This window comes from Peromyscus leucopus, chromosome 2 (genome assembly GCF_004664715.2).
Source record: "Peromyscus leucopus breed LL Stock chromosome 2, UCI_PerLeu_2.1, whole genome shotgun sequence".
Taxonomy (NCBI): Eukaryota; Metazoa; Chordata; class Mammalia; order Rodentia; family Cricetidae; genus Peromyscus; species Peromyscus leucopus.
Window position 1 is genome coordinate 11,381,501 of NC_051064.1, and position 25,410 is coordinate 11,406,910.

Consider the following 25,410-nt stretch of genomic DNA (forward strand, 5'->3'; position numbering starts at 1 on the left):
CCTCCTGTGACACACTTTCTTTGGAAAGGCTGCAGTGTCTAAACCTCTCCAAACAATACCACCAACTGGGAACCATGCATTCAAATATCCTAGAATGTAGAGAATATTTCTTATTCAGACCACCAGGGGGTTATCAGTCTTTGGACTAACAAAGAAGAGGCAGGGGCAGTAGGGGGGCCAAGGCATTTGTGAAACAGTTTTACCATCTGTGGTGATGACATGTTGCTGAGGATCCCCAGGAATCTTTTAGAACCCTTTGAGACATCCCAAGCTCCCAGGAAGTTTGTGTGCCCTTCAGGAAGCTTTCAGTCAAGGATCAACAAAGGCATCCAAAGAGGCCTAAAGGAAGTAAAGGACATGGGCCCTGGGGAGGATGTGGGGTATTGGCCTCACTGCCCCTGTTAAAGGTCACCATAGAAAGTGGAAAGCAAGGGTTCATGGGAAACAGCAATCTACATATGGACCAATTTTTAGAAAATCCAAAGACCTGTAATAAGGACTGTTCCTTCTTTGTTCTCTCTGTGATCATGAAGAATAGACTCAGAAAGACTGTATGACTCAGGGACTAGGCTGCGATGACACTTTTGTGACATGGGCATCTCATCCACTCAGGACAGGAGGAGAGCAGTACCAGGGACATTGCAGCACTAACGTACAATGTATAAGTGGTGAAAGGATTTTTGAATGAGAGGTGATTCTCCACAGCTCTTCTCTTCATTCTGCCATATTGGACCCTGACTCTCTGACATCACCTTTCTTATAGGGGCTCAGACTACAAGAAGCTGGTGAGAAGCTGTAAACTGCTCTGAATGCCTCCCTTATGAGGAGAACTCCAACTCAGATACCCTATTATTCTTCTGCATAAGCATTGATAGCTCATAGTTGTGGTGCTGTGGTTATTGGATTCTATTCTTGGGGTTCTGAATCTTATTAATAAAATAATTTAAAAATGAATTCCAGTGAAATTTCAAAGACAGTTTATTCAAGTTAAAAGGGAAAATTCCAAGTTCACACACACATACAACTCAACAACTTCACAGAGTAGGAGAATGAAGGAGTAAAGGGAAAAAATGCACTCATGTTGTTTAAGAAGACAAGGAGGTCAGACATGGTGAACAAACTTCCACATGGTGAAAGGGGGGCATTTCTACAAAAAGTAAGGAAGCCTAAAGCATCAGAAAAGGTATACTTAGATTCAGCTGTGGGATGACTGATCCCTAATGGGCTTGAGGGCCAGAAGGCTCAAACAAGTAAAAAAGATACTTTCTGAAAGCCAGTCTGGGTATGCCTAAGGGTCTTAGTAACAGCATCTGAAACATGATCTGGAGATGACCTGGACCAATGAGAGGCAGCATGTCACACCAGCTGATGCATATTCTTCAGACCTCCCCCAAGGATGGGGTGGAGGGTATATAAGGCTTGCCGCTTCCTGAATAAACTGAGCTTGTTGTTTTGACATTCTCCCGGAGTCTGTGTGGTTTGACTCTGCGCCTACTTGGGCCCCGCCCCCAAAGGGAACAACAACAAGGACCCTGCTACATTCAGCCACCATACAAAATACAAAAGAAAGAGACAAAAAAAGTAAAAAGGAAAAGGTGTTCCTGTCTGATCTGGCCACAGCAAGGTAGGCAGACCCAATTGAACCTCAACATAGCATGAACCGATTGCACTGGGTAGGGAGAATCTGGGAAGAGAATGAATAGTATATGAATCAATGGGAAATTTTGTTTTATTTTGTTTTGTTTTTTGACACAAGGTCTGGCTATATAGCCTTGATAGTCCTCTACATTGCTATGTAGACAAAGGGGGCCTTAAACTCATCAAGATCTACTTGCCTCTGCCTTCTGAGTCCTGGGAATGAATGTGTGCTGCACCATCATGTCTCTCTAGGAAAAAATATTCCACATATCCTTTTAGTGTGGTTTAAGATGGTCAATTGTTCAGGTGATTGACCCTGACCAACTAGAACATTAGGTCTCCACCCAGACCACAGATTCTGTTCTCTTAACCACGAGTTTTCTTTAATGGACCCTTATAGATATTCTAACATCTTCCTGAAAAGGCAAAGCTAGAGTCATTTAGAAATAAGGTCAAGTTCAGAACCTCCAAACAGTTTTGTCATCTCTGGCCTTTGGAAAGAACAAGGCTGCCAATAGGCCCAAGGCCATTTTTGGCTTCTAGACAATGAAGAAACTTCTTGCTTCTTTGAGGTCTTTTTGCCTAAACATCTGTTCAGTTTCAACTACTACTTCTTCTTCTTCTTCTTCTTCTTCTTCTTCTTCTTCTTCTTCTTCTTCTTCTTCTTCTTCTTCTTCTTCTTCTTCTTCTTCTTCCTCTTCTTCCTCTTCTTCCTCTTCTTCCTCTTCCTCTTCCTCTCCTCCTTCTTCTCCTTCTTCTCCTTCTTCTCCTTCTTCTCCTTCTTCTCCTTCTTCTCCTTCTTCTCCTTCTTCTTCTTCTTCTTCTTCTTCTTCTTCTTCTTCTTCTTCTTCTTCTTCTTCTTCTTCTTCGTCTAACAATATTCTTGATTCTATGGGAATTTAACATTATGCTCCCCAATCCTGCTTCTCCCCCCTGCTGTGTTCCCCCTCAAAAGAAAACCCTATAAAAAATAAGCACAAAAAATTAATTAAGCATAGGCCACCCACATCAGTATGGTTTCGGCAGCACCATTGCCCTTAGACACCAACATGGTCTCATCCTTATGGCCTTAGGTGGTAACAAGAGCCACAGACATCAACTCAGAACCTGGCTGTTGTAGAGTCCCATACCCAGACATGGCTCTTGGCAGCAGCCAGGACCTGGTCAACCGTGGCCCTGTGTGGCAGGCAGCACAGCCAATCAAATCAGCATGTCCCCCATAGCAGCACAGTCCCCGGACACCAACATGGACTCAGGTTATGGCATAGACTCAGATATTAATGTAACATGGGTCACACATACCAACACAATCTCTGACTGTGGTAATACCATGGACCCAGACATGGACCTTGGTAGCAGCCTGGACCTGGATGTCACCATGGCCCAAGGTGGCAGTGCAATCCACTCACATGGGCATCACCCCAGTGCTAGCTTCAGACACCAAGATGACCCCAGGTAGCATCCCAGACCCCTGCAATTGGCATGGCCTTCAGTGGATTCAGGAGTCAGAGACACTAACTGATACCTTGGCTGCAGTAGAGCCACAGACACACACATGGCCACATATCACAGCCTGGGTTCGGATGTCACTATTTTGCTGGATAGCAGCACAGTTCACTCAGATAAGCATGACACCAGTGGAAGCATAGTCCTTGGCCACCAAAATGGCCACAGATAGTGGAAAAGATCCCGAGCATCCTTGTTATCTTTGATGGAAATATGGGTTATAGATGTCAACAGGTCACAGGCTAAGGTAGGACTACAGGACCTGGACATGGTCCTTAGCAACAACCTGGGCCCTGAGTCACCCTGGTCCCAGGAACAAGTGGGCCACTCACATCAGCCAGTTCCTCATCACCTTTGATTCTTCAATCTGCCTCTTTCCATAGCGCATTGACTGTTCTGCATCTCTTTGTCTCCCATTTTTCCATTATATATTTGCTCATCAAAGTGGCACCTCCTTGTCTGGCAAAACATGAGGGTGCCTTCTGCAAGCCTTAGAATGTGAGGATGGACCCAAGCTGGCCCGTGGTTGTCTTTTACCACATGAGTTTCATGGCATCAAGTGGGCCTGTAGATGCCTCAGCCAGCCCAGACTGTCAATCACTTATTCTTATCACATGGTCTTCTTCTGGGGTCTGGAAATTGTTCTGATCTCCTCCTGACAATGTGAAGAGTCCCTTTCTAAGTGCATCTGGGGATCTGGAATCCATTGTCATAGGCTGGTCCTCACTGTATACTTTCTGTCTCCTGGACTCCACTATAACCAAACTTCTAACCTTACTGATATTCTTGAATTTGCTTCATCCTAATTTTATGAATAAAAATTGTTCTTTTTCCTATTTGACCAAGCATTCCCAGATAGCCTCCATCAAAAAAAAAAAAAAAAAAACCCGCAAAATTAAAAATATGCTTTCTGAAGTCAATGTAGTCTCTTTTTTCTTATCCCTGCTGTTCATGATAGAAATGCTGTGAAATTCAGAGTTTGAGTCATTTTGCTTTTTCTTTCTTCACTTACCCACACGAAATGATGAGTTTAAAATGAGCATGACTACTCTTAAAATGAGAAATGTTAAAAATTTGTCTCTGAAAGAGGAGAAAGTGCTGACTTGTAGTGCTTGTGACATTCCATCATGTAATGACTCTCATCAAGGTCAGTCCCAAGTAACCAACAGTTGAAACTTAAGATGCACTGCCATGAAAATTTCTCACAGACTGGACCAACTTGCACCTACGCACCACTACAGTGTATATACAATCTGAACATGGCTCACCTCCTCTGCCCTTCAACCCTAGCCACAGGATCAAGGACAGATTTTATAGCATCTACCAGTTTGCATTTTAGCTACCAAAATGTGTTGGCAAACTGAGTTAAATATAGTGATGCCTCTGCTTCTTTCAATATGTCTTCATTTTCCTCTTCTTTGCTATCTCTGCTCAGTGTCACTTTGTCACCAATCTTTTCTTACACCACAATATATAAATCAGGGCAACAAGAGGCAACACATCTGTGAATATGCTAAGTGCCTGGAAATAAGAATATCTTAGTTCCATTCACTGATGATGTGATAAAATACACCAACAAAAACAATTTTAAGGATGAAAGTGTTTACTTTGACTACAGATCAAAATTTCAGTCTGTTCTGTTGAAGATGTCAAGGGGGCAATAGCTTGAAGAACCTGATCACATCATGTCTATGGTCAAAAAGAAGAGAATGGTAAATGTTCCTGTTCAGCTTTCTCCTTTTCATCAGTCTAGGGTCCAATGGAATGCCTACCATTGGCATTCTTTAGGGTTGTTCTTCCTGCCTCAATAAATCCAATCAAGTGATCCTTCATGGGCATGCCCAAGCACTAACCTAATCTGCAGAATTCCTCACATGTATACTAAGAGAATTATTTTCCATGTGACTCTAGATCAAGTCAAGTTGGTAATCAGTATTAGACATTAACAAATCTAAAGTGGTCAACTCTTGGCCAACAAATCCTGAAAGAAGGGGTGTAATTGGTCACTAATGGTATTAAACATTTTTGAATGACATGTTGGTCTCTGGACTAAGTCAGCAATAATGTATGTGCTTTATGTCATTCCTCAAGATAGAGCTACTGTGCCTCAGTGACCAGAACACAGGTACCCATACAATAGCCATTAAGTGATTCTGTAAATAAATGAATGAGTATATCATTGACTCTGTTGGGTGTCCTTAGATGTTGCACTTCAATACAATCAATCTTCACCTCTCTTATAACCTCCAGCTAGTGCACTAAAGTGCATTCTATCTCATACAATGTCTACAATTTCCAAACACTAAGAATTAGTCAGCTTTCAGTCATTATAACAAAATACTTGAAACATGAACTTATAACAAAGAAAGGATAATTTTGGCCTCAGGCTTTGGATGGTTCAGTTCATGGCCAAATGATCCCACCTGTCTTTGAACCAATAGTATCATTTAAAGCAACATTAGCAGGGAGATCCTGGAGCAAGGACAGCTACTCAGCTCATGATATCAGAGAACAAACAGAGAGTATGAGAGGAGGTCTATTGTCTCTTTCAGGGCATGCTGGGAATAAATTAATACTTCCTATGAGACCTCACCTCTTAAACTTCTCACCACCTCATGATGGTGCCCGTGGGGTCCACACCTGTAATAGGTGAGTTCTGGGAAGAAAACAAGATGCGGCCTAGAGCACTAAGGAAGTGCTTTGAAAAAAAGAAACACTGATTTAAGTCAATGAATGGGGGGCAGAAGAAGCAACAGTAAGAGCTCTCAGCAGCCAATGAAACAAGTACAGCAACAAAACAAATAAATCAACAAGATATTTTATCAAACCCTTTTGAATGTCAATATCTTAGAGTCCATATTGATAGACATGAGTGGCTAATAAATAGTAAACAAGAAGAAACAAATCTCCTTTGCGGAAGAGTCCCAGATAATTCATGGCCCTTCCCCTCCCTGAGTTGGAGGAACACAACACTTGACTCTTGAGTTCTGGCAGCTCAGGGTGACTTGATGAAGGAAAGCAGCATAGAGGGAAGAGCAAGATGGCTGTGCAGGGGTTGTATCAGTTTATGATGGAGAAAACTGACAAGGAACCAGGTGATCAACAGTTCATCAATAGTCACAGTCAATACCAACATGTGCCAACATGTGCACACCATGTCAATCACAGGCACCTTTGATTTACTGTCCAAGATCTGGTAGGTTTCCTCTGTAACCATGAACTATAACCTCAGTCTAGTCATGAAAAAAACATAGAAGAGATTCCAATAGAATATCCTCTTGTTTACCTGCTCTAACTCCTCAAAACTATCAGTCATAAAAATCAAGAAAAGTCTGACAGGAACTGAACAGACACATCTAGTAAACATAACATGGCATCCTAGGTTGGATCTTAAAGCAGAAAAAAGATATTAAGAATGAGATAAAGACAAAGGAATCCATAAAAATGTGTGAATGTTGATAAATTACTATCTTGTTATTAAACAAGGTCCAATAGGACATAAGGAAATAAAGGGAAAGTTGGAGAAGGGCAAATAGAAATCTAGCATCCAATATTTTGGTAGCTCCTGACTCATCCCATGTCCCCATGGCTCCTGGGTGAGCAAAGGCTAATAGACTTGGCAGAATTTGAAATAGAATGAACCACAATAAAGAGCAAGGAATGCAAGAGAAAGACTTTTACCTCTAGAAAACTTGGACATTTTTCAGTCCATTACTTAGCTTCTCCTGGCCCTGTCTGTCTATTTTGATAATCAGGATGAAAGAAGCATCCTGGTCCCATAGACCTTCCTCATATCACAACTTTCACTGACATTGTGGTGTAGGAATTGTAATCTACTCACTCAAGTGCAAGAACTTTCCAGGACAGACATTTGAATAGAGCTCACTCAATGAAAAGAGACTCAGAGTTTGCCTTGGGAATTTTCAGCAGAGGGTGCTGGGAACCCAAAGACCATGTGAAAATCTGAGCATTCAGAGTGCCTCTTATGCTGATCTTTTTGGGAGGAACTACATAAAAAGATACTATATACAGAAACAAAATAAGCTTTCACATCTTAAGAAATAACTCATCCCCATGTACTTAAGGTGGAAATGTCTGTTCTATGGATCATTTCTTTTTGTACTTACTGTTCCAATGGCAGGACTGCTATTAGACACAGAATGTGTTTGTTTCTCAGATTAGACCATTGCTAGCACATAGGTGAGTAGGTCCTTGGTATAGACCTTATCTATGCTTTGGTGCTCAGGTTCCTGTGTTATGATCTTCATTCATATGGTGGTGGGTGGCGTGAGCTGTGTGAGCCTTTAGAAAACCTACTATAAAGCCCATCATTCTGTAGGGCACTGCTCTTGGAACTCATTACATGATGTGTCCTGTGTGACACCTATTGGATCTTAAGAGCATTATTAGAAAATCCTAAGACTGTCCTTGAACTTCCTCTACCTGGCTTCTTGTTTAATGATCCCTTTCCTTCCCTCTGCATGTACCCCATCATGCCATGTTGTGGTGGTATTTTATTTGTACTAAAATGTGATTTTAATTGTATGTTCATTAATAAAGTTGCCCGGGGGACAGAGCTATTAGAGCCATAGCAAAAGTGTGGCGGTGGTGGCACACGCCTTTAATCCCAGCACTTGGTTGACAGAGCTAGGTAGATCTCTGTGTGTTCAAGGATACAGCTAGCATTGGAGACACACGCCTTTAAGACCTGGAGGGCTGCACATACAGGTAGTGACAAGGCAGTCATGTGTTTGGGTTTACAACCAATGAGAAGGCAGAACAGAAAGACTATATAAAGATAAACACACAGGAAGTAGCTCTCTTGTGGAGAGGTAGGAGCACCGCAGGAGGAAGGGTAAGGTTTTAGCTCTGAGCTCTGACCTCTTGGCTTTCTCTTTTACATTGGTTCTGTGTTTCTTATTTAATAAGTCAGTTGGTTATATCTATAGCATATCAGAGAAAGAGAGTTCCTAAAAAACCTAATGCATGGTACCTGGACTTGAACCACTGAAAATGTGAGGTACATAAACTTCTCTTTTTAAAGATGGCTTACCTCAAGTGTTTCATTATAGTGATAAAAACCTCAGGGATGCTTGTGTCAGGTTCTGCCATCCATAAACTTTCCCAACATGGTTCCATAGAATTTTTCAGAGAATATCTAAGTACGGGGCTTTTATTACCATGATAGAAAAGTCAGGACAGTGCAAAAGATAGGAAAATATCCACAATATCTTTTCTTATTATTTTAAATCTAAAAACTACCAACACATCATTAATTATTATTACCTAATAATATATAAAGTTATAAATCTTAGCCAATTGTGTTTATTTCAGTTAAGAGAATTTCAAGACCAGTCAGCCTTTGTAATCATTTATATTAAGAGGCTTAAGAGAACCATACATCATGTCTATTTGTGCAGAAAAGGAATTTCACAAAATTCAACTATGTATTGAGCTCACTTAACTTGCTTTAAAGGAACACAATAAGCAACTTTACTATGCCTTGAACTTCCTGTATAAGCAGATTTTACAACTTGATCTAGAGACATGACTTTAATTTTAATTACATACTTTTCCATATATCTGACCTAGGAGAGAGAGAGAGTTGTTATTGTTGTTGGAATCAGTTGCTGAAAATAACCAATACATTGAAAGCAACCCTAAGGAAAATGAACAACCACCATAAATTTTGGAAGCAGCATGTGGATATGGGTAGATAACATTTGAATGTTTTTGAGTTCTATTCCAGATCAGTGGGGTTCACTAATTTTTTTTCCTTGTAAGGCTAGTAAAATTAGGTAAGTAAAAAAAAAAATCTCATTTTTTTCTGATACCATGTTTTCTGTGCTGTTCAACAAATGTAAGGCAAGCCCTTTGTTAGAGTCAGTCAGAGGACATGGGGAAGAGAAGTGGAGAAATGTGGAGAAATGAAATCTGGACTCACTCTTAGTTTTAACTATTCCAAGAAGAATCTTTTTCTCTAATGCAGCAATGATCAAGTCTATGTCCATTACTCTCACACTACATGTATCTAGACAAGACTAGAAGAGAAGGGGAAAGCTTGGGAGGGCTTCTAGTTTAGAAAGGAATAAATAAAACTATGCACTTAAATATGATTTTCTCCCTTGAAATTCAAAAGAATCTATCAGAATGCAAGTCTTACAGATTAAGAAAAAAAGCTAGTTCATCAAATTGGTGAGTAGGAGATGAATTTAGAAAAACAAGTTTTATTTGTATCCAGTGTAAAAAATAATGGGACCACTAATATCCCCAAATGAAATATTTAGATATAAGTGTATGAAATCAGCCACTTGACATGTATGGAAAAACCACAAAAACTGATACAGTGCTTTGTGCTTTCCCAATCAACAGAGGTTATTGGGTGGAAATTAATGAGTTGAATTCAACATTCACGAGAGAAATTCCAAAGACCCTGAATATCCAAAGCAATATTGAAAATAACAGTCTGGCACTTGGCAGTATCTGACTTTGATTCCTTTTGAAAAGTTAACATCATAGCAATAGAGAAAAAGAATCCACAGATCGGTTATTGAAATACACATTAAAATTGACCCCCTTAGGTCAATTTGTAACAATGAAAATACATTCCACATATCAGATATTTATATCAAAGTTCATAACAGTGCTGAAATTACAATTATGAAGTAACAATGAAATGATTTTATGGTTTGGGGTCACCACAAATGAGGAACTTTATTAAAGTGTCACAGCATTAGGATGGATGAGAACGCCTGAATCTGTAGAACAGAATCTAGATTTCAGAAACACAAATAGCTGATTATTCATGATGGAGTAAATGTTCTGTCTCAGAGGAAAGACAGTGTATTCAAACAAATGCTGAAGAAAACTAGACAAGCAGATGCAACAAATGTCTATGGCAGAGTCATTGTTTTCACAAAGCATGACTCAGTTTACCCAAGACTTCACTATAAAACTACTAGAAGATACCATTAGTGAGCTCCAAGTAACCTTGGCTATTGCCATGACTTTATAAACAATGTACAGACTTTTCTTTCAAAGCTGTATTTTGAGATCAGTTCTATGTTCACACACACAAAAAAATCACAGACACTTCTAGTACACTCCCTAGGTGTTGCTTGTATTTTTATTTTCATGACTTTGCCCCTCAAAAAATGAAAATTTTATTTAATTTTTATTTGGGGGAAATGTGTGTGAGTCAGTAGTATATGTATGTGTGCACATGTTCAGGCCAGCATAACATCTCAGAATCCTCTTCTATAACTCTCTGTCTTATTCCTTTGAAGAAGAGCCTCTCACTGAAACTGGAGATGATGCTTTTCATTCAGCCTGGCAGACAGCAAACTTCACAGATCCTCTGTATCTGATCCCTAAGTCCTAAGGTTACTGATATACATTGGCATGTATGTTTTATTACATGGGTGCCAGATTGAAACTATTGTCCTTTTTCTTTTTTACAGCAAGTGATCTTAATTGTTAAGCCTTCTCTCCAACCTAAAAGTTTGAATTTTAATTATGTCCAGCATACTAAATATTTATAGCATGTACTATATCTTAAATATGGAGGATAAACAGTCAATTCTTAAACCAAAAGTGAAAATATTTGCAAAAGGCATTTCTGATGAAATACTCTTCTAAACAAACAAACAAACAAACAAACAAACACCTACTAGAATCAAACAGTAAAAATAACAATTATAATAATATCCTGACAAAATACCACACCAGAAAAGATATATAGATGTAAAAACAAACAAAAAAGAATATACAAAGACACTTGGTCGGTGAATAAAAGTAATGAAGTATGAAGGTATTTAAAGTATTGAAGTAATATCTATTCAGGGATTTAAGTCAGCCTAAGACATTGAGGGTGGTCCACAAAAGCCATGGCCATAAATGAGAACTCTGACCATGGCCAGTAAGATGGCTCACCAGCTAAATGCACATCAACCAAGGCTGATAACCTGAGTTTGATCCCTGGAGCCCACATGATGGAGGAGAGAACTGGCCCATGAAAGTTATCCTCTGACCTCCACATAAGAATTCTGGCATGTGAACACACACACACACACACACACACACACACACACACACACACACTCTCACACACACACACACTGGCATTAAGATACAATAAATAAATATGTATTTTTTTAAAGAAAGAAAGCTAAACATTAAAGATTTGTATGAAGAAGATAGAAAATTGAGCACATCCCTAAAATCATGTCAGATTTCTTTAGATTTTACAATAAACGTGTCCTGAGAACAAACACTTAGGTTTCTAATACTACAATAAAAGATTAGGATATTGTAGCAACAATACTAAATAAGCTGCATTACAGAATTGTCATGAAATATGAAACCCTACAATGGATTCTTCCAAATGCATTTCAGAACATTCTTGTAGCAGCTTACCACAGACAGGATAGGATACATCATGAACCACTATAACAGACAAAACAGAATTTTTTTTCACTCTCCTTTGATCCTGAGAATGAACTAAAATGCTTCTATATTTGTGAGTCTCTTCTATATATGCCCTGATACTTGTCAATGCTGCCTTGTCAAATCAATGCAGGGACTGGAAAGCCCTCAACCTTGTTAGGTGTTTATTGAATGCATTATACTATAAGTAGTATACATGAAATGAGATTATTATGATAGGGAGATAATAAATAGTTGAAACTCACAGACACTATTCACATTTTAATTTATTGAAATAGGGAATATACACCATACTGAAGAGGTGAGCACATGAGAAGTTCTCCCAGTGATGAGCAAGTGATGATCAGGTTTGCTGATGGATCTCTGGATAAAAATTGGATAAATGAGGCTACTTCTAGTGAGAGATTGGAAGGAATCTGTAGAGATAGATTTCCTTTGTGAGATATAGTTTTCATAAAAGGTAAATCTCCATTTTAAATGAGATATTTGTTGTCAAGCATTTAAAAAGTTTTGTTGGTCATCTACTTTACCTTTGAATGTGGACAAAATAAACTAGTTTATGAAAATCTCTAAATGCTTTGTGGGCATCATAAGTGAGATGAGATGGTTTACATGGTAAATGTGATACTATATTGAATCACTCAAAAGTGTCACAAGGAGAGATTTTCTAGATTGTCTTGTGGTCTTGTCTGTGGGAGACTGTCTTGATGACATTAGTTGATGTGGAAAGATCTATTCCACTGAGGGGCTCACCATTCCGTACTTGGGACCTGGAAAATATAAAAAGAATATAGAAAGTAGCCTGAGGAGTCAAAAACATGCATTCATGCTCTCTCTCTGCACTTGACTGTGATATGACAAGCTGTTTCAAATGCCTGTCACCCACCTTGACTTCCCTGTAGTTACAGATTGTAAGTTCAAATAGAGAGATAAAATAAACCCTCTCTCTGCTAAGTTGTTTTTCTTGGGGTACTTTATCACAGCAACAGAATTTAAACTGGGACAATTGGCAAAAGGGGGGTGATCTTATCAACTCGGGTGCACTAGAATTGACAAGTGGCTTTTTAACAGTGTGAAGTGGAGATGTAATTGAATTGTCATTACATGAACAGCAATGAGCAAAAGCAACTTGTGGAGGAAATAATTTATTCGGCTTATACCACTGTATTACAGTTCATCATCAATGGAAGTCATGGCAAATATTCAGGGCAAAAGCCCAGAACTGCAGGAACTGAAGCAGAAGCTGAGGAGAAATGCTGCTTACTGGCTCACTACCCATCACTTGCTCAAACTGCTTTCTTATACCATGAAGGGCTACCTGCCCAAGAGTGGCACTGCCCACAGAGAGCTGGGCCCTATCACATCAATTATCAATCAAGAAAATGCAATACAGTCTTGCCTACAAGCAAATATTGTAGAGACTTTTTCAGTTGAGAATCCTTCTTCCCAGATAACACTAGCTTGTGTCAAGATGATTAAATGTTATCCAGCATATCTTGTAAAATATAGAATCATATATTTGAGATCATTTGTTATAGAAGCTTGGAGTGCTGGTGCTATGACCTCTTACAGTTACTGTTGTTATTTGCTTGTTTATTGATTGAATAACTGCCTAGGTTGCTTACTTAATGCTATCCTCCTAAGCACACCAGCACTTGCGTTTTTGTCCTATGGTGTTTGTTAAGAAGCTACAAATCTTTGTGGGACAATAGAGACTTATTTCAATTAGATTGACACTGAACCGGTGCATGTTTTATTTTACTAGTTTGTATATACTTGCAGACATAGTCACAGTGAAGTAAGTCTGGGTGGTGCTACTTTGTATTTCCATTTCCTCCTTTGTGCTACACTCAGTAAGTGATCCCTGTGAGGGTGTACGTGATGACCTGTGCAGGGTACACAGCCTTAGTCTGCGGATTATGCAAGTTCCTGCCAGAAACTGATGAGCACTAGCTGGTGTTTTCCTGTGCAGACTGCTGCACCGGGTGACCTGCAGGTGATTCAGTCTGAGAAATCAGGTTCAGTTGCTGCTGGAGAGACAGTCATCACTCTGAGTGCACTGCAACTCCCTTGAATCCTGGAGGCACGTGGGATGGTTCAAGGGTGTGCGCACGGCTGGGAGATAACATACAGGTTCACAGGAGAGCATTTTCCCAGAGTTACAAATGCTGGGAAACAACCTGGACTTTTCCATCTGAATCAGCAACATCCCCCATGCAAACAGTCGTACCTACTGTGTGAAGTTCCAGAAGGGGCACTTATATAAAACAAGAAGCTGCATTCTGAGCCAGACAGCAAACTAACTGTGGGTGAGTACACTGTTGTTTCCTTTATATCCAATATATGGCAGCAGTTATGTTGCCCATCCTTCTGTGAAAAACAACTAAGAGGCATGAGTGAGGGGTGGGTGCTAATGTTCATGAACTGATTTCACCGCGATAGGTCGGGGAAGCTGAGAGCTGCAGAGGACTTGCCAAATAATGAGATTCTACTTCTGGTTAATGGAGGAATATCTGATCTGCCTTGTCTGCCTGCCCCACAGTCCTAGTCTTTCCCTGTCTGATCCAGACCTCTGCGTGCACAGACAAGATCTCAGTCAGTTGAATGGCTTATGTAGTGACAGGATCAGATATGACCTGCTTCCTCACAGAGCACTTTTCCTCCATAGGGAAGTCTTTATTTAATTCTCTAAGCCCTGAGGGCCTGCTGTGACAGTCTTGACTTTGGATGACATGAAAATGTCAAGGAGTATATAAGTCAGGATCTCATCTCCACGAAAGCCCCGTATTTCCCTTCTACGAGGAACTATGTCAGTACATAGAGGGCAGGGTGTTTTCACCACTTCCTCTTCATCTACAGCACACAGAAATATCCTGGAACACTCAGGTTTCCTGTGAACTTCCTCAGTCCTGGTAGAGGAACTAAAAAGAGGGCAACTTGGGGGAGTCAATTCTCTCCTTACACTGTGTGATTTCTGGGAATCTAATTTAGGTGATCAAGTTTAGCAGCCAGAACCTTGATCCACTGAGCCTTGTCTCTGGCTTTGAATTAAAGCTCCTTAAACTCAGCCACTACCCAGTGAAAGAACATTTCCATTTAGTATTTCGCAGGAGATCAGATGCTCCCCAAATTCAAACACAAAGGCCCAGCTGTGATTGGCAAACCTCTCACCAGTGTCATCCACATCTCAGTCGATATAAGAACAGAGTTTCTCCCCTTACCTCTGGGTAAACACAGAACCAGACTTCAGTACAAAGATATATCACAATAAGGTCTTTGGTAGTGAATGCATCATTTGTTTCCATTTTTAGCTACTGAAACAGTGCTAGAGTGGGTGAACTTGTACAACCACTACCTTTTCCAGGAGGCACAAGCACTCTGGAGAACAGCTAGGTCAGAGGGTGGATGTATTTCAGTTTAGAGGGATTTACACAGTTTTCTATCCTGATTGTAGAAGCCTCAAGAGTCCTTCCTTGCCTTTAAGGAAAAGTGGCTTCATTCTAGCTTTGAAGTATCAACTCAACAGACACTAAAGTGTAGATGTAACCAACTGTCTTATTAAATAAGAAACACAGAACCAATGTAAAAGAGAAAGCCAAGAGGTCAGAGCTCAAAGCTAAAACCTTACCCTTCCTCCTGCGCTGGTCCTACCTCTCTGAAAGAGACCTACTTCCTGTGTGTTTGTCTTGATAAAGTCTTTCTGTTCTGCCTTCTCATTGGTTGTAAACTCAAACACGTGACTGCCTTGTCACTGCCTGTAAGTACAGCCCTCTAGGACTTAAAAGCATGTGTCTCCAATGCTGGCTGTATTCCTGAACACACAGAGACTTACCTAGCTCTGTCTACCAAGTGCTGGGATTAAAGGCGTGTGCCACCACCGCCACGCTCTTGCTATGGCTCTAATAGCTTTGACCCCTGGGCAACTTTATTTATTAACATAAAATTGAAATCACATTTCAGTACAAATAAAATACCACCATATTTCCCCTTTTATACTTTAATAAAAAGAAAAAAGCAAAAGGTTATAACTAACAAAAGAAAAACTATATACAAAAGTAGAATAACTATATATAATATATACAAGTAATAAATACCTAAACAATGTCTAGTCCATTTGTATTTGACAAATTGAGAGAAAATAATTCCATTATCTATCCTATTTTGGTAAGTCCAAAATGTATCTAATTGACTTTCTATCCTAATTAATCTTCAACTATAACTGACTAACCTTCAACTATAACTAACTAATCTTCAACTCCCTCAGAGACCCAAGAAGGAAATAATATTAGCTAACAAAAATAAAAACAGGAAGTGCATGCAAGCAACTTCCAAAAAATTTGTGAGTTGACATAAACAGCCAGCACCTGGACAGTCACCTGAGGTTTCTCCGCAGTGTTGGGGCATCATCTTCAGCCTAAAGGCTTAGTGTATCTGACAGACTCATTTGTGAAGTAGGATGTACACAAGGTCAACAGTTCAACCTCACATTGGGTGAGAGCAGTCCACGTACCAGAAACACCTGAATTCCACTAGTGTCATGTCATGATTCAGGATTTTAAATTCTGAAAATTATTGATGGTTTTTGAATTCAGCTGTCCATTCTTCTTGGCTGTACATATATGGCTTCATCTCAGCATCCCCTTCTCCTCCACATCCCTCTATTAAATGCCAGTCTACTATTGAGAGGCATGAGATTATTTACACTTCAAGAATAACTGTTTCAGCTGCTGTTCCATTGCACATTAGAAGCCATCAGCCCACTGCCTGTTCAGCTGCCTTTGAAGAAAAGGGCACTGTACCTTTTCTGGATTGCGAAAGCCACTTCAGGGATGGGGCCATATTTTCCTGGCCTCAGAAGATGCCTTTTGATAAAGCCATAACCACACTTGTTTTGGCAAGAATCAGTAGTCCTTTGTTTCATGTCCTGTCTGTCCATTTTTTCCTGTTGATTCGAGGATACTTTGTTGTCCAGTGGCTAACTTTTGCCACAATGAAAGTTGACTCCATATGCAGTTTCTTCAATGCCCATAATTTCTCTGAAGTAGATTGGTACTGCCAGGAGCCGACATGTCTCAAAAAAGAAAAATTTTCTAAGTTATTAAAACATTTTAAATGCCATATTCTGTAGATCTCTGAAGGGTTTGAAGATGACCTATCTAAAAATATATCTGCTCAATTTTTAAAACATATCTAATATGACTACAAGTTCTATTGTAATGACTAACTACTAACTTTCATTTCTTTATATCCTAATAGTTGGTAATAATAACATTCAAGGATCAGAAAATTGCATTACATTGTTAAATGAATGGTATAAATACAATTAGAAATATACATATAGCATTTTCTAACAATATCAATTTCAAATTTGTATACAATATAAAACAATCCAATCCAATGTAAAGTATATAAAATTAGTAATTGTCTTTTTCTTTTCTTTTCTTTCTTTCTTTTTTTTTTAAAAAAAAGAACCTTAAATCTAATCTCCTTTGCTTAGCCTTTTTCCTAACCCTTGACAATAACTTGTAACCAACCCCCCTAAACACTGAAAATTATCCCAGACCCAAAACCCATTAAAAAGACCAAAATCCACCCGCCCCACACCACCTCTTTGGGAATGTGGGCGTCGTATTCTTAAAATTGCTTCCTGATGGGTATGGGCAAAATTATCTTTATCCTGAAAGAAAAATTTTAGGTTAATTATCAAATTCTAGGAAAGGTAACTATATCCTTCATTATCCAGTCTGTGTATAATGCCAAAGTTCAGGCTTTAAGTCCATATTCAATTAGCCTTTGAGACTGGATCATCTCAGCTAGTCATCTTAAAATTGCTCTGAGCACTTTGTAGTTCAAAGTTGATCTGTAGATGATGTTTGTCAGCTTAGTGATATTATTATTGTCCACGTGGAATTGTTATTGTTGTTGGGCCCCATCTTCTTCCTGGAGACTTCAGTTGATGTTAGGCCTGGCCGTGATTTCCTGCAGAAAACTGATAAGAGACTCAAACACAAAGACATATATATGCAGCTAATTGAAGCCTTTTCTCTAGAGTTAGTTAGTACTCTATATGACCATTCATATCTTAACAGAGTTTAAAATGTATATATATGTATATTAATCTTGTAAATTTTGATGTAAAATATATACTTTAAGAAAAGTTTAAAGAATCAGAATAGAATCAAAGAGTTGAGATTAGTAATGGAATAGTCCCTTAATTAATTTGGCTTTTGTCCTGTCCCATAGCAGCAGAGGACTCTTTTATTCTGGCATGATACAGGGAGTTTGCATTTTCCTTTTAACAACACGCTTGAGTTTAAAGAAGGAGAGAGCCATTCTCCAACTCCAAAGTCAGCTTTAAATTTTAATTGAACTGGGACTATTAGAAGACAAATAGTGTTAAATCTTTAGAGAAAAGCAGAAACAAACATGTAGGAAGACATAAAATTTTTTAGATAATATAAACCCATACGTTTCACTCTGTTTCCTGGGATAGATGATTTGTCCCTTTTCTTCAGTTGTCTCATTTGTCCAGTGTTCTTCAGATTCCTTAACCTTCATTCTCCTAAAAGACAAAGACAAAACCTTTCCCCAAGACTAATTTTGGGGATGTTCCTTTTTGGCAAGTTACTTTCTAATTAAATGAAAAGGCATGTGTTACTGGTACAATTTAGTTTAAATTGGATGTTCATGTTGATTGATGAACTATCACCTCCTCTAATTAAGAGGTCTCTCTTGTTCAAATTGAACCTTTATCAATTTTGATGGTACCCACAGCTTATCTTCTCATGCAGAAACAAAAGCAAAACCTTGTCCCCAACATGATACATACCCTGGTTTCCATTCTGAAGTCAGCACATCCTTAAAGTATATAGGCTGATTTAATTCTGTAGTTTTTTCTACTATCCAATGTCTCTCTGCAGCTGTTGATCCTTTCTCATTGGCATTAAGAAAATTCAAAGTTCATAGAGCATTATGAAGTCTATTTCTGGGGGTTTTTGTTACCCCTTTCTGTTTATTTAGCATATCCTTTAGAGATCTGTTTGATCTTTCTATAACTGCTTGACCTGTAGGATTATGTGGTATACCTGTAATATAATTTATATTATAATAAGCAAAAAACTGTTTCATTTTAACAGAGACATATGATGCAGCATTGTCAGTTTTGCTTTGTACAGGTATACCCATGATGGCCATAACTTCTAGCAAATGAGTGATTACAGAATCAGCTTTTTCAGAACTCAAAGCAGTTGCCCATTGAAATCCTGAATAAGTATCGATGGTGTGGTGTACATATTTCAATTTTCCAAATTCTGCAAAGTGAAACACGTCCATCTGCCAGATTTCATTCCTCTGAGTAGCCTTTGGGTCACATCCTGCTGGTAATGGCGTTTGATTGTAGAAGGAACAAGTAGGACATTTCTTTACTATTTCTTTGTCTTGTTGACAGGTTATGGATAAATCCTTTCTTAAACCTTTACTATTGACATGATGTGTTTTTTTTATGAAATTCTGAGGCCTCCAGGACATTTCCTATCAATAAAATTTATCAATCTCATCATTGCCTTGTGCTAGAGGGCCTGGCAGACCAGTATGGGATCGGATGTGAGTTATATATAAAGGATGACTCCTTTTTCTGATTGTATCTTGTAATTGAATAAATAGTGATGTTAATTCTGAAGCATCAGGGATAAATTCTGCAGTCTCAATATGAAATACTACTCTTTCAGCATACTGAGAGTCAGTTACTATGTTGAGAGGTTCTGAAAAATCCATTAATACCAACAGAATAGCATAAAATTTTGATTTTTGAACTGAATTATAAGGACTTTGAACTACTTTACTTAAATTTTCAGATTTGTAACCTGCCTTTCCTTGTTTGTTGGCATCTGTATAAAATGTATGAACTCCAGATATGGGTTTTTTCCCATACAACTCGAGGCAAGATCCAATCAGCTTTTTTTTTAAGATTTATTTATTATGTATACAGAAGATGGGTGCCATATCTCATTACAGATGGTTGTGAGCCACCATGTGGTTGCTGGGAATTGAACTCAGGACCTCTGGAAGAGCAGTTGGTGCTCTTAACTTCTGAGCCATCACTCCAGCACCCCCCCCCAATCAGCTCTCTTTATAAAATCAATTTCTGCTGGGTCTATGCCTGCTAATTGACAAAGTCTCAATTTTCCTTTGTAAATCAAGTCAGAGATTTTTTCCACATAAGTTTTTAATTTTTTATTTGGTTTATTTGGTAAAAATATCCATTCCAATATAATATCTTCCCTCTGCATTAATATTCCAGTAGGAAAATGCCTAGAAGGTAAAATAACCAAAATGCAATCCAGTTTTGGATCAATATGATCCAGGTGCCCTTCATGTATTTTCTTTTCTACCAAGGCCAATTCTTTCTCAGCTTCAGGTGATAAGTCTCTTGGACTATTTAAGTCCTTGTCACCTTCTAAGGTTTTGAACAAATAATTCAATTCATCATTTTTTTACCCCAACAATAGTTCATAGATGAGAAATATCTCCAAATAATCTTTGAAAGTCATTAAGAGTCTGTAGTCTATCTCTCCTAATTTGTACCTTTTGGGGTCTAATTTTTTGTAGCTCTATTTTATATCCTAAATAATTAATAGAATCTCCTCTTTGTATCTTTTCAGGAGCAATTTGTAATCCCCAGCAAGGCAAAATTTTCTTTACTTCTCCAAACATTCTTTCTAAAGTATCTGCATTTGAGTCAGCTAGTATAATATCATCCATATAATGATAAATTATAGATTTGGAAATTTTTTACATATCACGTCCAATGGCTGTTGTACAAAATATTGGCACAGAGTTGAACTATTCAACATTCCCTGTGGGTGGACCCTCCATTGACATCTTTTAACCGGTTGAGAATTATTATAAGTAGACACTGTGAAAGCAAATCTTTCTCTGTCTTTTTCTTGTAAGGGTATTGAAAAGAAACAATCTTTTAAATCAATAACTATAAGAGGCCATCCTTTTGGTAGCAGAGTAGACAAAGGAATTCCAGATTGTAGAGAGCCCATTGGCTGAATTACTTTGTTAATTGCTCTAAGGTCTGTCACCATTCTCCATTTACTAGATTTCTTTTTAACAACAAATACAGGAGAATTCCAAGGGCTGGTTGATTCTTCAATATGCTGAGCATGTAACTGTTCTTCTACCAGCTCTTCTAAAGCCTGGAGTTTCTCTGTTGTTAAAGGCCATTGCTGGACCCATACAGGCTTGTCTGTTAACCATTTTAAAGGTAGAGCTGTTGGTGTCTTTGGAAGATCATCAGTTGTTGTGCCCTGTTCTGTATAATATGGATGGCTGGTGACCACTCATTAGAACAATATCTTTTAATATTTCTCTCAGAAACATGTGCTAGTTTATTATTTGTTTCTGAGATTGGAGGGATGTTATCTCAGTATTCCATTGTTGCAACAAGTCTCAACCCCACAGGTTCATAGCTATGTTAGCCACATATGGTTTTAATTTTCCTCTCTGTCCTTCTGGACCTATACATTTGAGCCACCTTGCACTCTGTTTCACCTGAGATAATGTCCCAATTCCTAACAGTTGAATGTTTACCTCCTGAAGAGGTCAAGTTGGATGCCAAAATTCTGGTGCAATTATGGTAACATCCGCACCTGTGTCTACCAGAACAGACATCAAAACACCATTTATTTTTATCGTTAATTTTGGTCTTTGTTCATTAATAGGAGTTTGCCAAAATTTTTCTTTATATTTTCTCCTGAATTTTCTATTCTCTCTGTTTCATCATCCTGACCAGCATGATTTATTCCAATAGGCATTTGGTTATTTAATCGCTCAGAGCAGGGATTTCCTCTATGGCTGCAGGAAAGGTTTGAACTGGATTTGCAATGGGGGCCTGGGCGAGGCCCCTCTGGGAGTTTCCTGAAGACTGAGGCAAAGGATTTTCCTGTCTGTCCTTTGTTGATCTACATTCGTAGATACTATTGCATCCTTAAACCTTCATAAATCCAATATTTCAATTGGAGCCCAAATATTTTGTGTAGCCATTTGATTAGGCACCTGCTGTACAGTTACAGGATAAATTAAGGGTGACTGTGTGAAAACAGGCTTTCTTTCTGTAACCTTATGATCCAAACTTGAAACAACTTCACTGTTAATTCCTTCTGTCTGAATTTTTACAGGTTTTTCTAAAGCTGTCATCCTGGCATTTAAATTGACTATCTTTTTAAATAGTAAAATGAGGATAAGCATAGTAATAAACTGCATAATTCAATCAATATTAATCTTCTCATATAGTTGTTCCATTGTCAGACTGCCTAAAATTTCAAAAAAAAGCCCAATTTTCTTCCAATGTACACATAAAACCCATTTTTTAATGTGGAAAAATTTTTTCTTTTAAATAGTTTCATTTAAATTATCTGATACGTTGTGACTTACCAAATCTGCGTAGAACAGTAGAAATCTGAGGGAATTTCAAAACAGCCACCTAGTGTCCAAGGTGTGAATCCAGAGAGAGAGAGAGAGAGAGAGAGAGAGAGAGAGAGAGAGAGAGAGAATGAGAGAATGCAAGAAAGCGTAGCCAGCTAAAGCTTAAATCCAGCCACGTGTTCCCTCTTGAGCTGAGTCAAGGCTTGGCTCTGGCTTCCTTAAGATCTGACCACATGCGTTGGCTTTGCAGGCAGGGGCCCTGTTTGGCAGGGCAGGCCTGAGTTGTTTGTAGCACCGGCTTTAAGCAAGTAGCTCACAGTTAGTCCGGCCTGAGGCCAAGTCGATCTGGTCCCAGGCTAGGGAGCCAACCACCCTTGCGGGAAACCGGACCTGCCGCCAAGCCAAGCAGTTTTTAATGGATTCTTGTCACGTTGGGCGCCAGATGTAGATGTAACCAACCGTCTTATTAAATAAGAAACACAGAACCAATGTAAAAGAGAAAGCCAAGAGGTCAGAGCTCAGAGCTAAAACCTTACCCTTCCTCCTGCGCTGGTCCTACCTCTCCGAAAGAGACCTACTTCTTGTGTGTTTGTCTTGATAAAGTCTTTCTGTTCTACCTTCTCATTGGTTGCAAATTCAAACACGTGACTGCCTTGTCACTGCCTGTAAGTACCACCCTCCAGGTATTAAAGGCATGTGTCTCCAATGCTGGCTGTATCCCTGAACACACAGAGACTTACCTAGCTCTGTCTACCAAGTGCTGGGATTAAAGGCGTGTGCCACCACCGCCATGCTCTTGCTATGGCTCTAATAGCTCTGACCCCTGGGCAACTTTATTTATTAACATACAATTGAAATCACATTTCAGTACAAATAAAATACCACCATACTAAAGTTCCCAGGTTACCAGTACATCCTCAGCAACCCAGGTGGGTCAGAAGAGAAGCAGTTGTGTGATTTTCATTATATGCTTGTTACACACTGCCATGCCATCTGCCCAAGCCATGACCCAGATGAGAAAGTGGGGATGCAGAGACTGGATATTTCACACATTAACTTTTGACTGTGGGAAAGGGGTCCCTTGGTGCCCCTTCTTTTTCTGTTATTATACAGAAAATAATATGAGTGCTCATGTGTCACATTTTGAGTGATATTAAACATAAAAATAAAATGACATAAAACAATACTACCTGATTATTCAATCATTGTTTAAAAAAGATATGTATGTAAATGTTTCCAGATAACAATGAATAAGTATTGTTCTAGGGGCATGCTTCAAGTTCTAGTTATGTTTTAAATACACATCTAAAAAAATGAATGATCATATCCACCCAGCACATTTGAACATTTTAAAATGTATTTCTGGATCTCCTCTAATAGTTATAAGGTAGGAAATAAATTTAGATCAATTCTTATAGTATACAAATTATGCAGTTATTCAGTAAAGGCGAAAAATAGTAATTTTAAATTCTAGGAGCAAGATTTTGAATTACATATATTCCCTGGAATAATGTAACACAGCACCATTCAGTCTGTGATTTGAACAAAAGTTTATTCTGTGTTCAAACCAATCTTAGTGAGTACTAAGACATTTTTTCAAGAAGGCTAGAGTGATAACCCCAAAGATTATTTTAAAGGGTAGTTTAAAAGTTGTTTTGGGTGAGTAAAGAGGTTTTATGACTTATTAGACTTTAAAACTAGAAGGTTAAGAATTAATGCTAGAAATGCTTATGAAAATCATACTCATGTTAATTTATGCAAAAATCTCAAAAAAAATTAGGGTTAAAGAGAAAATAGTAACAGTGAAAAATGTTTTTTTTAATTGAGTATAGGTATCTGTCAATTAGAATGCCAAAAATCAAATGCAGGATAATAACACTTTTAATATTTGGAATGTATGAGAGGGTCTATTCTGTTAATATTCTAAAAATCTTAGTTTTTTCCAATCTTAGTTATGTCCAGACTAGCTCCAATACCTGAAGTTAAATTTAAGGCACACAGAGAGGAAAATAGTGCTGAACTATTAAGGGTTTGAAGTTGTTCTAAAGATGAATGGCAGTAACCACAGAATCAAAGTAATCAGCACGGGGACCATCAGCACCCACTGCAAGGTGGCCTTCTACGGTGAATGGAACTCATTCACAAAGAGATGCTAACTTGTGAGCAGGTAGGGACAAAAGTTAAATGCCAGCTGTGAGACTCACAGTTCTACTCTCTGTTCGTCACACCATTCTTGTCAAAATGTAGACATGCTCAACCCTCTCCTGACACTTTGTGCTGTGTATACTCCAGCAATAAGCATTAAGAATACAATAGACTGTTCAAGTCTTGTGGGGCTGTTCCCAAATCAAGAAGTTCCTGTGACTGTCCCAGAATATCTCTCTGCAGCTCCCATGTGATTAGTCACAACACTTGGTGGTCTATAGGCTGCTTTCCCAGTACTATGGTGAGTCTTCTCTTAGCATCAACCATAGAGCAGTGCTACCAGCTGCTCAGCATGCCATATCTGGTCTATCCATGCAGGAAGAGGTTGGTGGTTCCTGGAGGGAACCTGAGACCCCTAAAAATAGCAGCCTCTCTCTGTCTTCTGGGCTCCAAAGAGTTTTTATTTTCCTAAAATTCTTGAAGTTGGGTTCACTGGATATATGTGAGTGGTAAGAGTTGGTGCTTCAGAAATGGGGAAACTCTCTATGTTGAAGGGAAGAAAAGTTCAAGGGCCCAGAAAATAAACTCTAGTGCTGTGGGATGTCCTGTATGCTGTATATGTTATTGGTTGATAAATAAAATGCTGATTGGACAGTAACCAGGCAGGAAGTGTAGGCGGGACAAAGAGGGAGGAGCATTCTGGGAAGTGGAAGGCTGAGGCAGGAGATGCTGCCAGCCATTGATGACAAGCAACATGTACGATACTGGTAAGCTACGAGCCACGTGGCAAGGTATAGATTTATAGAAATGGGTTCATTTAAGATGGAAGAACTAGATAGCAAGAAACCTGCCATGACTATACAGTTTGTAAGTAAGCATCTGAGTGATTATTTTATAAGTGGACTGAGGGACTGTGGGGGCTTGGCAGAACCCGGAGAGAAACTCTCCAGCTACACTCTAGGAAACAATGGTGGGGAAGGGGATGCATGTTCCATTCAGCCTCAGATTCCTTATCTATGACATGAGGATAACCACCAATCCTTATAGGAGCAGAAAATGGCTACAAACAACACTTCTTTATTCTATGCTGAAAACTTTGATGAATGTTTGAGAGGAAGTTGCATATTTACAACTATAGAATGTGTGACCCATGCTGCCCAGAGTCTGTCACTCAGGGACTCAGTAATAATTAGCAACCACATAGGACAAGTGGTGGATTCCACACAACAGACACCTGCACTCCTT

General features: G+C 38.9%; 1 protein-coding gene across 3 annotated transcripts in view; it reads left to right on the forward strand.

Annotated features, from left to right (window-relative positions):
- LOC114704110 (signal-regulatory protein beta-1-like) overlaps window positions 1-25,410 on the forward strand; it is a 93,436-nt gene that overhangs the window by 16,284 nt on the left and 51,742 nt on the right. For 2 of the 3 annotated variants that reach the window (XM_028885162.2, XM_037202375.1), the window contains one exon: window positions 764-954. The exons of the other annotated variant lie outside the window; for it this stretch is intronic. The gene's annotated coding sequence lies outside the window, so the exon portion shown is untranslated. Of the gene's footprint in view, window positions 1-763; window positions 955-25,410 lie in introns of those variants that run through there. 3 annotated transcript variants of the gene reach the window in all.